This window comes from Camellia sinensis, chromosome 1, assembly GCF_055761805.1.
Source record: "Camellia sinensis isolate YWXY chromosome 1, ASM5576180v1, whole genome shotgun sequence".
Taxonomy (NCBI): domain Eukaryota; kingdom Viridiplantae; phylum Streptophyta; class Magnoliopsida; order Ericales; family Theaceae; genus Camellia; species Camellia sinensis.
The window spans coordinates 214,952,776-214,968,072 of record NC_138961.1 but is presented as its reverse complement, the minus strand read 5'-3'; the positions used below and the strand labels follow the sequence as shown (position 1 = coordinate 214,968,072).

General features: G+C 37.4%; 1 pseudogene across 1 annotated transcript; it reads left to right on the top strand.

The window, feature by feature from the left end:
* Positions 1-3,680: 3,680 nt before the first annotated feature.
* LOC114318166 (uncharacterized) lies at positions 3,681-12,199 on the top strand (annotated as a pseudogene). The gene is made up of 6 exons (XR_014344548.1): positions 3,681-4,452; positions 5,641-5,878; positions 6,377-6,567; positions 9,266-9,500; positions 9,730-9,957; positions 10,112-12,199. The product of XR_014344548.1 is annotated as an uncharacterized LOC114318166 (transcript).
* The last annotated feature ends 3,098 nt before the right edge of the window (positions 12,200-15,297 follow it).

Genomic DNA, 15,297 nt, shown 5'->3' with positions numbered 1-15,297 from the left:
TCACCTACATATATATAGAGAGGGTGAGCTTGGATACTCAGTGAATGGTATAAGTAATAAAGGGGTTTGCATGACTGGTATTCAAGATCTTTATCAAACAATACATAACGTAATTAGTGCAAGTCAAAGGATGAACCAAGTCCATCTAGCAAATCTGTCAAGTTTCAAAGGATACTTACTAACATCATTATAATACAAGTGATGACATCTCGACAAACAAACCCACGAGGTAAACCGTCAGTGGCAACCAAGGCAAAACAAGGCAAGACAAGGGAGATATCTCAATTCAATGGTGTCGTTGCATTATAGTCCCCTGACACTAAGGACTTGTGCTACTAATGCTTAGAGTCCCCTAGCACGTACGGACTTCCAAACTTTGTGCTGCAAATGCTTAGAGTCCTCCAGCACGTAAGGACTTCCAAACTTTGTGCTACAAATGCTTATAGTCCCTTAGCACGTACGGACTTCCAAGAATGTCATCAAAACAAGGTAGTATGTATATTTTCCAACTAGGAATAACCATTCATGCTTACAAATACTTTTCAAAACGAAGCAAAACAAGACTTTTATCAAAGCATTATAACATAGCTTTATTAAAAATACCACTCACTTAGTTCTTCAAACGTCGGGGTCAAGGCAAGTCCAAATCCTACAAACACATGGCAAAGTCTGTTGAATGCACTTTCAAACAAGTTTCACATGCATGCAGATGATCTCGGCATTCCTCAAGACTAAGTCAAATCAAAACAAACACAATTCTTTATCTTCGGGAAAACATGTTGGGGAACTACCAGGTCTAGGCCAAGGTTCCATACCCCCTTGCCGAGGTGTGGCCTCGATGGCCACATTCAAAGGAATGAAGTCGGGAAAAAATCTGGGTTTCCCTTTCTTGAAGAACACGATGAACATGAGGAAGATGAATGCAAACATCATAATTCGCTATTACAAAATCTGAGATTTCATGCTGTGAGTTCAAAAATATGGACCTGGGTACCCATATTCAAGGATCTTGTGAGAACAAACATAAAAACATGAATCTTAATGCAAACTTTCAGATCAAACAAGACTTTTTCTTCAAGAACACATGAACACTATTTTCTCTTTCTAAAACCAACTTTAAATCGATGCATGACATGCAGAACAGGTTCGATCGTGCAATGCAGCTAGATGATCAATAAGAGCGACAAGAGTAAATCAAGAATTTAACCTTAATACGCGAATCTAACGGTTTGATCTCTAGGAATCAAACTCAAAACCCACTCTCTCACTCTAAAACTTCTTCTTTTTCTTCTAGAGCTTCTCTCTCTTCACAAACAAGGAAACACAGCAAAATGATACATTTCTAAATCTGCTGGCTGACTTAACCCTCTACAGGGGCACGTGGCAGCGGCTGGTTGGTGCTACACAAAAAGGTAACTGAGTGACAAGACAAAACTATGACAAAGTGTGTTCAACAAGCAAGATGGCATGGGCACTTCGGTAGGCAATGATCTCGGCTAAAATCAAGGCATCGGCAAGTAAGGAAACAATGACCTCGGCTAGGAAGGACAACACTTGACTAAGCTGTGCCACACCTTGGCCTAGATGTGCCACACCTCGGTCTAGGTCATACCACTCTGGGACAAGATCACTTAGGTGCAAAGGTAACATCTCGGCCTAGATAATACACACCTCGGCCTTGGTAATGAACACCTCGGCCTAGATAATGACATCTCGGCCAATATGTCAGGGCGAAGGTGGAGGTCAAACAAAGTGGTTCCAAGATAATTCTAGACTGAAAATGACCTCGGCTAAACTCACACCAAGCAAGGTACAAAACATGCTGTAACACTTAAACGAACAAGGACAAGACTCGAAATGCAAGTTTACAAGACAGAATCACATGAATGCGTATGAGTATGGTTAGGATAGCGTGAGGGTTATTACACTTGTAGATTTTTATACAAAGTTTTGACAGTATTGGTGTGGTAATTTTCTACAAAATAGATATGTAATAATTTTAGGATAGACTATGATGACTTTTTGATTTTTGTTTGTATCTCTAAGATGTATTTTATAAATTGACATTTAAGCTAACAAATGAATGTATGTAAATTCCCACCATCTCTTTATTGCCTACTTCTTTTAACTTTATAACTCCAGAAAGTAGTAATATAAAAATAGTACAAAGTTCCTTTCCTTTGTTATTGTAAGTGGATATTAAGATCACCTTTGATCTTTCTGGAAAATGGGTAAAATCAAATGATACCTATAGTTGTGATGATTTTTGTCTGGTGACTCCAATTTGAAGGGCCATGTAAAGTTTCTTAAGACTTGGAAGTATGAAAATATTATTTTGCATAGTAAATATACAAAAATCTATGAAGTTTTAGGGATTGTTTGGGGTGTCCTAAATAAGTGTACTTTTTGTCTTTTTAGACTAAAAAGTTGAGGGAAAAAATATTATTGTTTGGATTAACTTTTTGACTTTTTATGAAAAAATGTATATTAAAAAATTATATAAATTAGTGTGTAGGGGAAAATTAGGATTGGAAGTTGTGCAGTTATAATTTATGACTTCTGGTGAATAGTGATAACTTTTTGACTTTTTGACAACTTTCCAAACTTGGCCTTAAGTAGAATTTTCAAAAGTTTGAGCGGCCATGCATGGCCATCCTCAGCCCCTTTTGTCTGCAATTGGTTATAAGGCGACCCTCAAGGAATTATTAATTGACCACCTCTAAATTACAAGAACAAAACATAAATCTGTTCCCAGGTCTAGTTTCGATCAAACATGCACATAGGTGGCTCTGTATCTGGTCAGGAGTTGAGAGGGATTAATGAACCTTTTTGTTCTTTTGAGTTGCTCGAATCAAACTATGTCATGGGAATTTTTTTTATATTTTTGATAAATATGAGATGGGCAAATTTTAGTGCATTGCTAGTCGTAGTGGATGCTCCTATTCATCAAGTAAAAGATGAACATGTAAAAAAAAAACAAGTTGGGAACTGTTTAACTTATTTAATAGTTATGAGTTTAACACATCCTCGTCCTTCAATCTATTCAAAACAAAAAAAAAAAAAAAACAATTTATATGAGAATGGACATCTATTCGGAAAAAAAAAAAACAATTTGTATGAGAATGGACATCTAATCATAAAATAAAATTTTATGTGCCAAATGTAGAACTTACAAAATTAAACAATGTTACTGTGCTTTCTTCATTGGTTCTTTATTTTATAAATGATAACAACAATAATAATAATATTAGGGATGAAAATCGAGGAAAATCATTTTTTATTATGCAAGTAGCTAAAAACACAAAGTGGACTGAAAAACATATAAAACATAGGTTACCAATAATCAATACAATATTTAATCAAATCAGACAATTAAAATAGGTCGTGAATTTTGTCCCAAAAAAAAATTTCTTCATCCAAATTCAGTCAAAGCCCTCACAATCTCAAGGTAAAAGAATTTCAAGATATGCTCAAATAAATTAGGACAAACGAAAAGAAGTAATTACTCACTGATGGTGATAAAGGCGTGGCTATGCCACAAACGCATCCAAGTCATTGATTTGTACGAAACCTATAAAGAATCCACATAAGTTAATGATACGAATGAATGTGACAACACGGTTTATTTTTCGGATGGAGAGAGTTTTTGAGAAAATTTTCTCGGCTGCCAAAATATAACTCACATAATAAGCATCCCTGCATTATTCTTTAATGAAATGATGGTGAGCTTTACTACTGAATTGGATTGGGTCCGGCTGCTTGAGTGCTTAATCACACTCACTATTCTACTCACACTATTAGGACGAGGGATCCCTCTTGTGCTCGTAAGTGAAGCCCATCTCGTTGTCACTTCATGAAATGAATCCTATCACATTATGAATAAAAAATATAAAACAAATATGATCAAAAGCAACTATAAAACATGAACGATTCATATTATAGAAATAGGTTCAGCTGGGCTCCATTGAAGGGCAAGGGACCACGCATCCACTTGACCTTGGACAAGCTAGCCCTACCAAGAGTTCAATCAGCTATGGTGGTCCATCCACCAAAGCAAAAAAAATCTTAATTTGTGGGTGAGCCAAATTAGCCATTCATGGCTATCAAACTTGTCACCTGAAAACGAAAGCTGCTTGGCTACTTCAGCCACTCCGAGGATTCTTTTGCTCTCTATAAAAGTGGTCTGCCATTGCTTTGGCCTCAACCAGATCAAACAATTTTAATTTTTACAGCTTTGGAAATTATGGGCCAACATGGTCCGCGAATGGTTTTTCCCATAGACCTAAAGAAGAAGCCATGGGAACAGAAGCTACCTCTTCACAACAGGTGGCACCGCGATATACCTCCGGTTGCTGAGGTTACAGTCGGAGAGGTCTTCAGGGTGGAGATGATGGACTTCAGCGGCGGAAGGAATACTCTGCCGAAGACATCAAGCATGCTGATCACTCTATTGTAAGTCCTTTCATTTATTTCCTCTTACCAGTAATACATCTATAAGAACAGCCAGTAAGATTAGTTTCTCAAGATTAAACAATCATACTAATCACAAACCTTGAACACAGCCATGAAGGATGATGAAATAAAGGAGAACTGGTTCATAATTAAAATTCAAACATAGCACATGTATTGCGATACAAAGTGCTTGATTATTAAATTGTTTTGTTGTTGTTATATATAATCTCTTCTGAAATAATTTAAAATGATTATTATCGTATAACTATGTACTGATGAGTTGAGGTAAGGTTGAGTAGTGGTGGTTTTTTTTCAGTTGGAGGGTAGTGGTGGTTGAGTGGTCGGACTGGCTCAACAAAAAAGTAGGGATGAATTATCTAATAAGTAATTATAGGTTAAATTAATACTTAACTATTTATGATTCATTTGTAAGTCCTCTATGCAAATTATTCATGAAAAAAAAAATTAATTAATTTGCTAATCATAATCATATTTGTCTACAAACAATATATGATAATTATGATTTTTAAAATAAATCAATCAATTTTTTTAAAAATAAATATAATAAGTCTGTGCAAACATAATCACTCTAATCATCATAATCCCAAGTCAAACCTCCCTCTATGGATGCCAATCGGTTATCACACCAAGTCCATAACAAACAAAGACCACACCTCTTTGCCAATCACTCTACTGGTTCACCCCATGGCTCCTCCAACTCCAAGGCTAGTAGCACCAATAGACCTAAAGAAGAAGCCATGGGAACAGAAGCACCCTCTCCACAACCGTTGGCACCCTGACATACCATCGGTTGCTGAGGTCAAGACTGGTGAGGTCTTCCGGGTAGAGATGGTGGACTGGACAGGAGGGATGATAAACGGTGACGATTCTGCAAATGATATAAAATTCATAGACCTCTAACGGGTAAGTATGAACAAGAGAATTTTATCTACTTTATATCCAGAGATCAGATAGATCACTCTACTTCATAGCAATACAACTGACCCGTTATGAAACCATTAAGTAACAAGTAGGAATAAGAAAGTCAACAATTCACCATATATATATATAGTAGCTATATTCTACAATCTCATATACCCAATAAATTGATCTGATGAGAAGATATATGTAGAATCTGGTTTTTTTCAAATCAATAACAATGATCAAATATACATATAACTTGCACAGGTACATTACCTCAGTGGGCCAATTCAAGTTCTTGATGCCGACGGGGATCCTGCAAAGCCAGGGGATCTTCTTGTAGTCGAAATCTGCAACTTAGGTCCTCTCCCTGGGGATGAATGGGGTTTCACAGCATCATTAGACAGAGAAAATGGTGGCAGTTTTCTCACTGACCATTTTCCCTGCGCAACCAAAGCCATCTGGTATTTTGAAGGAATATATGCTTATTCTCCTCACATACAAGGTAAATTTTGTGTTCCTAACTTTTTTTTTTTTGGCCATCGAAAGAACATCATCAGTTTAGAGGGGGTAGGGGGAGAAGTCCGGATTACTATACAAGGCCCCATCCACAGGGTCAGGCTGTGTCATGAACCTAAGAAGCACTGACACAACACGACACTCATTAATCACTTCTCAGTGCGTATACATGAAACACAATATAAGTTCAAATAACATAACTTGGAATCCAATAATAAAACAAAAACAATAAGTTAATACATATTATCCTCTAGAATTCAAAAATTATCTTTGATTTAAATATTCATATATAAGAAATATAATAATCATATAATCATGTCCTACATTTTTTAAAATTTTCCTTGTCGACGTGTCCATGTCAGTGCTTAGGCGTGTACATATACTTCCCTGGTGTCCCCTGAAATAAAATTACTTTTTCTTCAAACACAACATAAATTTGTCTGTTTCTTTCCGATGCTACTTAAGCACTAATGTTGCTGGACAGGAGTACGATTTCCGGGCTTAACTCACCCTGGAGTAATTGGAACAGCACCTTCAATGGAACTCCTCAACATATGGAATGAAAGGGAAAGAAAACTTGAAGAAACTGGACTTCAAACTCTGAAATTATGCGAAGTTCTGCATTCGCGGCCATTGGCAAACCTACCAACACCCAAAGGTTGCCTCCTTGGCAAGGTATGATTTATTTAAGGAGTACTGATGAATGTGTGTCATTTTGGAAGCCCCTAGATGTCACACCCCAAATCCGGGCATGACCGGCCGTGGCCCACAGGGACTTAGCCCAAGGCACACGTAAGCCTAAACACGAATCCAATCACATTGAACAACTGAACAATAGTCCAATAATAAATAACCAAAACTCAATCCAGACATGTCACAATTATAAACGGCAAAATCAACCGTAATAAAAAAACCATCCAAACTTATGGGATATAAACAACCCACATATCAAAAATAATCCTAAATGAACTTCGATAAGAATAAATATAAATATGCACAAACTTGACATAACACTCTAAACTAAAGGAATGCCCTAGAGGTCCATGCAATTGAGTCCCCGCTATGCCATGAGTCCACTCTAAGTCCTTCTAACACCTGGAAGTGATAAAAATTAAGTCAGCTGATAGCTCAGTGAGTAGCAACATGGACAGTAATTACAGTTTTGAAAACAGGGTTCAATTCCAAAATAAGATATATATCACAGAAACTAGATTGGCATACAGTTTGGTAAATACAATCTGTTTCAAAAAGAAGGTTTCACAATTCAACACTTAAAATACTCATGTCTCGCAAGAACATGATAAACGACATTTTCCACTTAAAACAGATTATAACATGAACACTAATAATTTTCTGGGTACCAATAAAAACAAATAATCTGCCACACATTTCTCAGGCTATAAGCCCCGTTGGATCCAATACCGAACTAAGAGTCATCCTCAGGGTGGCACTTGGGCCTTTTCTCAAAGACGATCCGATTGAAGGTCACCTAGTTGTTTTTAAAGGTCTTTTCCTTACAATCGTTGAGCACTAGAGTCATCACGGCCCAACCCGGATCTGTTCCCTAGTGGCCAGAGTCACCACACACAGTGGAATAATTTTCCTGGACTAAATACACACATGGTCCCAATAATCAATACACATCAGTTTCGCAAAACATGGTAGTTCATCATTATAAACATGAGACCAAAACAAATAGTTTACAGTATGCCAAGTTCACACGTGTTTCAGAAATAATTTGATTCCATTGATAATATAATAATTTATCAAAACAGTTTAGTCTTAAAATAACAATTTAATTTTCCAACAGTTCAGGGTAGGGGAACATTTATAAAAATACGTAGCATGAAACTACTCACCTGAAAATGAAATAATATAATCCTCGTATAGAGTGTAAAAGTCCAACTAGTGCCCTGAACCAAGTATAAAACTTACACGTCACAACTAATTTAAAAATACTAAAAAAATAGGAACTAAGTAACCTCAAACTAAAGCGCACTAACACGGCTCAACCCAACTCACCGTTACTCTTAAATATTACCTAAGTTCATGTTCTTCAAAGTTTAAAATCACCCAAGACATGGGTTCCGGTCAAAACTTAATTAATTGTGACTTTAAGATAAAACAGAATTTCAAACAAGCCTTCCCAACCTATTCGCTAACTTTGAAAATTACAAAACCCACTCCATGCTATTCGAAAAATTCCAATAACCTCCAGATATGATCTAGTATATCCTAAGTTTCAAACCCAATTGGTTTCACTTGATTTTCTTATCAAAATAATTATCTACAATTTATTATATCCAAACAGGTTGTTTTCTGCAGCACTTTAAAGAAATTGACGGTTCTCTTAATATACACGAGAAATCAATGCAAGGCCAAAAACGCATGAAACTAGACTCGTAACCGGTTCTAATGACACTAATTTGATAAATTTTGGATTTATACCCAAAGAGAACAACACTCCCGAATTTACTGTTTTGGACTGGTTTCCTGGACAGATTTGAATACCTCAATTTATATGGATTTCGATTCCAAAAAATTATAAAAAAAATTCAGATATGCAATTCAATATGTAATTGATCTACTGTAAAAATTTCAGATTAAAATTCATCCGTTTGATATGGTTTCTTGATTTTTAAAGTTTGCGATTCTGTGCAGAATTTTTTTGAACTAAGAATAATACCCAATCTTTATACATGAATTTAACTCCTCAAATTTCTTAACAGTATATATATATACAAAATATATAAACCTACAACCTCCATGAATGAATAAAATAATAATAGAATAAGGATGAAGAACAAAGAAAGAAGAGAAGAAAACCTAGGAGGCCACACAGCACAACACACCCAAAGCTCTCCTTCTTGGCTACAACAATAATCTTGATGACTGAAAAACCCCTCTCTTTCCTTCATAAACCCACGGCTGCTAGGGCTGCTAGTGTTGTGGAAAACAATTATAACAAGAGTTAGGGTTTGTGTTTATTTTATTTTATACTAGTGGTGGGCACACTTAGGTCAAATAGATAGATAAATATACAAAATACATATATAAGTTACATGCAACTCAAATGGTAAGAGCCTAACTTATTAATTTTATGGTCTAGAGTTCAAGTCACACCCTCTTCTCTAATTTTTTTTTTTAAATAATAAATCTTGCTTCTAAATCAATGACTTTCACCATAAATTTATTTTAGGTTTAAAAATTAATTAAAGGATCCTCCAATAATATTTAATTTGCACCTTAGAATTCACCACCAAAATATTTGAGATTGTAATATTATTATTTAATTATTTACTTAATTTTTATATTCGGTTTCTCACACTAGATACTTTCAAGATGGCTATTTTCCTCTACATTTTGGGTGTAGATTCAAGAGGGGACAACTAACTGGGAAAAAATTGCTAACGAGGCTGCAAGGACAATTCCTGGAAGAGAGAATGGAGGAAATTGTGACATCAAAAATCTCAGTAGAGCAGCAAAAATATACCTTCCAGTATTTGTAGATGGAGAAATTTAAGTACCGGGGACATGCACTTTTCTCAAGGCAATGGTGAAGTCGCATTCTGCGGCGCAATTAAGATGAGTGGTTTTCTAGAACTCAGGTACACTTCATATCTCTCAGCTCTTAGCATTCCATACTATTTCGGATCTGCCTCATGTGATTAAAAAAAAAAATAGACATAAATAATACCAAGAAAGAGTTTACAGCACAATAGGGTGATAAACTTAAAATCAGAAGTCATGAAACATGAATGCAGATGGCTGCAGGTCTGCAACACAGGCGATAAAATCTATCAAACTAAGAAAAAGTACATTTCTACTTGTTGCCAGGTGTGAAATCATTAGAGGTGGAATGAAATAGTACCTCACACCAATGGGTCCAACTCCCCTACACGTAAATCCAATATTCGAGATAGGTCCAGTTGAGCCAAGATTCTCAGAATGGTTAGTATTTGAGGCCATCAGTGTTGATGAGAGTGGGAGGCAGCATTACCTCGATGCAAGTGTCGCTTACAAACGTTCAATGCTCAATGCAATCGACTACCTGTCCAAATTTGGGTACTCTAAAGAACAGCTCTAACATCTCTCTCCTAAAGCAACATTTATTATTCATCTGAGCATACATTTAGTGTAGAAAACACAAAAAAGATGAGTATGATAAGTTAGGATTTTGGTATGTTATTGACCAAGGTGGTATGATGGTGGCTATCAGATGTATCTTCTACTGTCATGATGCCCATGCGAAGGAAGGATTTTAGGAATAGTTGATTCCCCTAATGCTTGTGCCACCCTTGCAATCCCAACAGCCATCTTCGATCAGGTAATCAACTCTACCTATCTTTCTACTTGATAATTGAATACAATTATACAATATAACCCACTAGAAAAAATCAAAACTATCATTTGATCACTTCACACTTACCTACAAACTGTTCCACCACCTAGTCAGATTGCAAAAACTTCACATATCAAATGCCAATGTGACAGCAACATTTCTGGCTTTTTTGCAGTGCCCCTAACTACCTCAGATTTCGTAATGACATAAATAATTCGAGATGGTGTATGTTTTTTGCAGATGATATCGTGTTAGTGAATGAGACTAGAGAAGGAGTTAACACTAAATTGGAGATTTGGAGAAAGCATTTGAATCTAAATGATTTAGGATAAGCAGAATTAGAGTATATATAGAGTATAATTTTAGTAACAGTCACATTGGAAGCAAAAGAGAAGTGAAGATTGAAGACCACGAACTACCTAAGGCTAAGAGTGAACATTTTCGTTATTTAGGATCGATTATCACGACTGGAGAGATTGGAGTGGATGTGATCCACAGAATTAAGGCAGGGTGGCTTAAGTGGAGGAGCGCGTCTAGAGTACTGTGCGATAAATGAATACCCATTAGACTAAAAGGAAAGTTCTATATAACGGCTATTAGACCAACGATGTTGTATGAGACGGAATGTTAGGCAACTAAGAAACAACATGTAGATAAGATGAGTGTTGCTGAAATGAGGATACTAAGGTGGATGTGTGGCAAGACTAGAAAAGACAAAGTTAGGAATTAGTATATTCGAGAATGGGCAGGAGTAGTACTGATAGAAGATAAGTTGAGAGAAAATAGATTGAAATGGTTTGGTCATATACAACGGCGACCAACAGAAACAGTAGCGAAGAGATGAGATACAGTGACGGTAGATGGTGGTATTAGGGAAAGGGGTAGGTCTAGATTGACATGGACTAGTGTAGTAAATAGAGATTTGAATCTCCCTAATTTGACTAACGAAATGGCTTTGGAGAGTCAAGTAGAAAAGAAGAATTCATGCATCCGACCCCATTTGATAGGACTTAATGCTTGGTTTGATTTGTTATAAATAATTCCATAAAATATCACTACTAGTGCAAAAAATGCATCCGGTTCTTTTAATTAAAGAGCAGGTGCCTGCAGGAACTTCACAATCATTGACATAACTTAAATTTCTTACGGACAATCTACTCAAAACTTAAACAAGAAAACGGCTCAAGAAAGAAGATTATTTCTGGTTTTAAATTCAACCACTATGCTGCATACAAACAGTAATGACTATGAGCAATCTTAGTGAAACCAAGCACAAGTCTAAGCTGCAGAAACGCATTTAAAAGTCAAAATCATCTGTGGATTCAGTAAACTATTGAACCACTCGTAATTAAATTGCCATATCAGACAAAGAATTGGGAACAAAAAATAATCTAAAGTAAAAACCACAACAATTTAACATCATCTTGAGAATGCAGAGACACATTAGGAATACGTCAAAGCCTGTCCAAATTAAAAGGCACATTGTCAAGTATCAGTGACAGGTAGCAAAGCTTCTTTAATTATATATATACATACACACATATGTATATATATTCCTTTTGAAATGCTAAGCCATTGGCATTCAGGATTTTATTTTATTTTTTCATCTATAAGCGTTGTCATCGTGCAGGATGTTCATCCAAAAACCAACAAAGTGCCTGTTGGGCCACGGCTTGTGAGGAATCCAGATGTGTTAAAATGCACTTATGATGGTAATTTGCCAACCACAAAGAACCCTTGCACCACTATCTAATCACCAACAATAACTACAAGCAAGAAGAAACAGATTATGCTAAATATCCTCTCAAGGCATGTACACATAATAAAAATATATAAAAGAAGGAGATTAGTATATGTTAAGAACCTCTTTTTTCTATTGAAGTTCTGGAAACTAATTATATATCATTTGTAGCAAGTGCTTTAAACCTTTCTGAAATAATGTATTTTAAGATCTCCTGTTTACACTATTTTAGTCCATAGTTTACAATTTTACTAAAGCCACTGAAATTATGCCAAGTAGCTGATTAGAACTAACCGAACACAGTCATGCCTCAGACTTTAAGCAGAACTTGTGCATATTTTAATTCCTGCTTGAAAGTTTTGAGCATGAACAAATCCAGAGCATGCCGCAAGACTCAACAAGAAGTAAATGGAGGCAGTGAGAAGATCTTTATTGCAGATTGTAGACACCCCATTTTTTACCATCCTCAAGACTTGGACGTCACCATTGGAACACTTGGTGATTACTCTTGTTTGTGTTCGTCTTGAGTTCCCGGAGGTCTCGGTTGCGCGCCTTGCCTCAGGATCTCTCGACTTGACCGTGTTGTGTCTGGTTTTGCACCAAACACTTGTGTTTTGCCTTGGAGGGGCAGGAAATGCCTTGTGAGGCATCCCCACACATCACCGGCCATGGCTTGAGGCCACCGGCCAGTGATTTTATGCCATCGGCAATGTATATTGCCGGTTGGCACTCTTTGTTGCCGATCGGCCATTTATTTTGTCAAAATGGCAATTTTGGATGGCCGATCACTGTTCATCTACTTTTAGTAGATATTTTGTGCCAGCTGTGATAGCTGGCCAGCTGTGATAGCTGGCACCCACTCTGTTCCCCTCTATACACGTGTATGGAGGGATTTCCCTCTTGGATGGCTTGTTTTGGAAGCCTTACAAGAGGGAGTTGCCTATAAGAAGAGGCTTCCTCTCTTGGCATCACGGTTACAAAAATTTCAGAGGGAGCTCTGGATTAGGGTTAGGGTTGATACATATTTCCTATCTCTATATCTCTCTCTTGTGTGTGTCTAGTATGTGTTTGTCCATACTATTGCACACAAACACATAGTGTTACACCTTCTCTTGGTTGTTGAGGGACCAGAGGGTTGTTCTTGGTGTTCTTGACTGGATTTGAGCTCAAGGAGGCAACAAGATCATCATTTGTGAAGGAGGACTTCAAGGGTAAGAAACTAGTCCCTTTTTATCCCATTTTTGCACACTACTTTTACCTATCTTGCAACTTTTTTTTGGCTTTGCATATAATACATAAAAGTTCTGTTTTTAAGGCCTCTAAATAGTTTGTTCAGAGTGTTTTAAGCTTTGGGGTTTTTTGACCCCTCTTAAGCCTTGTTTGGCCCTTGTTTTGTGCTATTTTGTGTGAGCTCGGGGACTTTGGTGTTTGGGCCTCCTCACCACTGAAATCTTGAGGGATTTCAGTGGTAAGGATGGTGCCTTGAGGTCCCAAGAAGGAGAGGGCCACCCCCTCTCCTTGTTGTCCTTGAAAAGGATCATTTTTGCCTCTTGAGAGAGCACCTAGCTTAGGCTCTTGTTGACCATGCCATCGCTGTTATTTATGCTTATTTTGCCATGAAATAGTATTGTTTTAAGTTGGTTTTGGTACACCATGCTTGCTTAGCATACATGTCTTGTAATGCCATTTTGTTGCCTTAACATGCCTTAGGTTGTAAACCATTGTTCTAGCATGATTTAGGTTTGGCTTTGTGAAGCTTTCATGTTTATTTTGCCATGATTAAGGTCTGTCCTTAGTTGTTTGGGTCGACTTTGGTATGCATTGTATAGCCCCTTTGCATTTTTGGCTTGTTGGCCTTAGGGGTGTGAGTGTATAGCATGCATTACTTGCTTTGATTTAGTGGGTTGGGACCATTTTCCATGTCATTTCAGTCCACTCAGTATGCTTGTATGCTTGCATTTCATGGTCCCTTTGATGTGTCAAAGGCTTGTGTTGCATGCTCCATGTTTTGGTCATTGTGCATGCTTTTGAATTCAAGTCATTTAGATGCCATGTAAGTAATCTTTTGGGCTTTGTTTTATGTGCTAAAACTCTGTTTTGGGTCATTGAATTCATGCCATGTTTGGTCTTGTTAAGTGTGGTTCAATACCCCTTTAGCTTGCTTTGAATCTTGGACTTTGCTTGCATACCTTGATTGCATTGTTTGGGTTGGTTTGGCACCATGTTCTTGCATGATTTTCAAAGCTTAATTTACTTGCTAATTGTCCATGTTATGCCTCCTTCAAGTGTGCTTGAGAGTTGCCCTTTTGTGCTTAAGTATTAGCCCTTTAACATGTGCATGTGTGTGCGTGTGTTGGCCTCCATGTTTGAGCACTTTGGCCACTGATTTAGGCTTGTTTGAGAATTGCCTAATCATGTTTAAGTCTATCTCTTTGCTTGTTTGCATGCTTACCTTACATGTTTGCTTGCATACTTGCATAAATGCATTGTATGCCCGTGTTGCATGCTAGTTCACATGCCTAGGTTGCACTCCATCTAGCATGCATGCCTTGTTCCTTGATTTAGTGATGGGAATTGGGCATTTGTTTGTTGGTTTGCATTGCATTTGAAATCAACATGCATAATTTGGTCTCTTGGGCCATCACGCATTGAAATACGCGATTGATGGTCTGAGAACCAAGGACCATGTCCCTTTGAGTCATAAACATGATAAGGGATATGGTTGGTGCATACATTGCTTGAATTGCATTGCCATGCAAAGCTCTGTCCTCTGCTACTGTCAAACAGATTCTGCAGGAACTTTTTGCCGATCGACTGCACAGAGTGCCGACCGGCAATCCATCTGTGGCCGATGGATTTATGTTTGGCCGATCGACACCAAATCACAGCCGATGATGATTCCCTCCAGCCGGTGGCATTCCCCAACATCCAATGAACACATCTTGAGACTTTGGCAGTCTTCAGAGAAGTAGAGCAGGAAAAATAGAGGCGGCTTGTGCATGGCAGTGGACTTCCGAGCAAGACCGAGCATGCATTACATTGGGCTCTTTTCCCGAGGCCGTTAATCGCTTTCTTAGATTAGTTGGTTTTCTTAACTAATTTAGTTGGTCTGTAATAATTAATTAGCGAGGATAGTTGGTTTGTTATTCGGACTGTATTATTCTTTCGAACCCTCCGAGCGAGGGCGAATTTGTAATAAGTGTGGGTGAGTGTGTGCATGTCTTCCAACCCCCGCTTCTTTCTCCCTTTTACTTACCTGCTTTGATGGCTAGTAATAGGACATGTTTACTTTAGCATACCTTATGCTATGCATGCGTGCATC